The sequence below is a fragment of the Trichechus manatus genome, unplaced genomic scaffold, assembly GCF_000243295.1.
Source record: "Trichechus manatus latirostris isolate Lorelei unplaced genomic scaffold, TriManLat1.0 scaffold00097, whole genome shotgun sequence".
Lineage (NCBI taxonomy): Eukaryota > Metazoa > Chordata > Mammalia > Sirenia > Trichechidae > Trichechus > Trichechus manatus.
In genome coordinates, this window is record NW_004444033.1 from 3763657 (window position 1) to 3766301 (window position 2645).

Sequence of the window (2645 nt, forward strand, 5' to 3'; positions counted from 1 at the left end):
CTCTTTCAGTAATGTTCCCCTCTCCCCACCATATTCCAGGATTCATTCTGATTGGGCCAATCTGGATCACACGGCTGTCCCTGTGTGTTTGATTGGCCAGAACTGAGTCACATGCTCCAATTCTGGTGCCCAGGGATAGCGCTCCCCTTATACACTTGGCCTGAGAGAGAAGGAAAGGTGGTTTTCCTGAGGAAGTCTAGAATGTTGGTACTAGAAGGGGGAAATGGATAGTGGGCTTGGAAAAATAACAAATGTTTGCATCAGACACGGATTCAGTTCTACCCCTTGATGCGTTTGAAACAATTTCACCCCCAAAACTGGAGTGACAGAATTTTAAACGCAAGAGATTCTGCCTGAGCTCTGCCACCCTTTGATTTCTGGGTGACTTGAATGGAAGAGGGGAGGGTAGACAGAATAAATGTTTTGATAAATGTGTAACTTCTAAGGTATGAAGTGCAGATATCAGGCTGGGTAGAAGGAGCCCTAGTGGTGCAGTGATTAAGCACTTGGCTGCTAACCAAAAGGTCAGCAGTTAGAACCCATCAGCTGTTCCACAGGAGAAAGATGTGGCAGTCTGCTTTGGTAAAGATTTACAGCCTTGGAAACACTATGGGACAGTTCTACTCTGTCCTGTAGGGTCACTATGAGTGGGAATCAATTAGACGGCAATGGGTTTGCTTTTTGGCTTCATCCCTCTTAGGACTATTTACATTTTACTAATATTCAATGCCTTAACTTAAAAACAAGAGATTAGTGAGTTAGTGGATTAGTGAATGGTAGAAATTTCAGGCAAGCTGGTAAGGACGAAAAGCAGGGAAGATTTATGGAGCCCCTCAAAGGACACAAAAATGGACAGTGACCTACCCTTATATGGGTGTGAAGCTGCTTCTGGTAGGAAAAGTTCCTAACCCTCTTTTTTGCAGTCCATTGCCCCAGTTCCAACTCCATAGACTCATTATGCTTCCTATGAGGTCACCATTGATCAGTTACCTCCCTGACTGGACCCTATTCTACAGACAAAGGCCAACCTATCTCCCTCTGAATGGGCTGGTAAGAATTGCCACAGCTGCTGTCCTGACTTCACACATGTACTCCAGTCCCAGATATCCTACAGACAGAACGTCTCCAAGATGCTCCCAGTTCCAGATTTCAAACCTTGTTTCCCACTGCACACACCATCTGAGCTCTTCTGCCTGCCTTTTGAAACACTCCACAGTCAGCCCCAACCACATTTCTTGTGCCTTCTTGACACAGTCTGTCCTGATCTCCTTCCCTCCAAAAGTCACACACAGTCTCACCTCTCCACCTTTCTCTTCCTCAGAATCAACATAGACTCTGGATCCTTCATAGACTCAGCCAGTTCCAAATCCTCCTTCTTCAGACACCAGAGAGATGTGGGGACCTCATACCACCAAGAAATAAGAGCTGGGAGTGAGTGCATCCTTTGGACCCGGGGTCCCTGCGCTGAGAAGCTCCTAAACCAGGGGAAGATTGATGACAAGGACCTTCCCACAGAGCCCACAGAAAGAGAAAGCCTTCCCCTGGAGCTGGCACCCTGAATTTGGACTTCTAGCCTCCTAAACTGTGAGAGAATAAATTTCTGTTTGTTAAAGCCAGCCACTTGTGGTATTTCTGTTATAGCAGCACTAGATAACTAAGACACTACTTCATATTGTCATTGAAAAAATTATATGAATTAATACATATTAAATACTGAGTGTCTGAAAGATTGACAAACATAGGATGAATTTATTTTTAAGCAGTATATTAGCTTTTCAAACAATACGTTCAATGTATTTTTCTTAAGTCCCCAGATAGCCCCCAATTTAAAGCAATGAGTCCAAATTTAACTTGTGGAAAGTATAACAAATACACTAAAGAATGTCTCAAATGTCTAGAAATACAGGGAAATATATATATATATATACACATGTATACATATACATGTGGGAGCCCTGGTGGCACAGTGGTTAAGAGCTGTGGTTGCTAACCAAAAGATCAGCAGTTCGAATCCACCTGCCGCTCCTTGAAAACCCTTTGGGCAGCTCTACTCTGTCCTGTTGGGTCACTATCAGTCGGAATCAACTCGATCGCAATGTGTTCGGGTTTTGGTGTTTTTGATACATGTATGTATGTATGTGCGTGTATTTTTTTTCGAATTTGAAATAAACTTTTTCAGATTAACGAATGGATCCATTGCTTCAAATTTAGAGGTTGTTAATCGCCACAGAGTCGGCCCCCAACTGATGGTGACCCCATGCACAATGGAACAAAACACTATGTAACAATGGCAGAGTGGCATTGGACCTCCTTGTCTAACTTCAGGAGGGCGGAGGATAATCAAGATCTACATCACCCTAAGGCTAATTCCTATGAGGTGGCGGTCAAACATACTCCACCCTACAAAGTTTTTACCAATTCTGACACCAGCCATCCCTCCCTTTGTACTCTCTACTTCTCTGCTGAGTTAGATAATTCATTGCAATGGCCACACAGAACTCACATACAATATTCACAATTATGGGGTTTATAAGGAAGACTCATTAACAGCCTGTGTTATGCAGATGATACAAACTTGCTAGCTGAAAATGAAGACTTGAAGCACTTGCTAATGAAGATCAAAGACCACAGCCTTCAGTATGGAT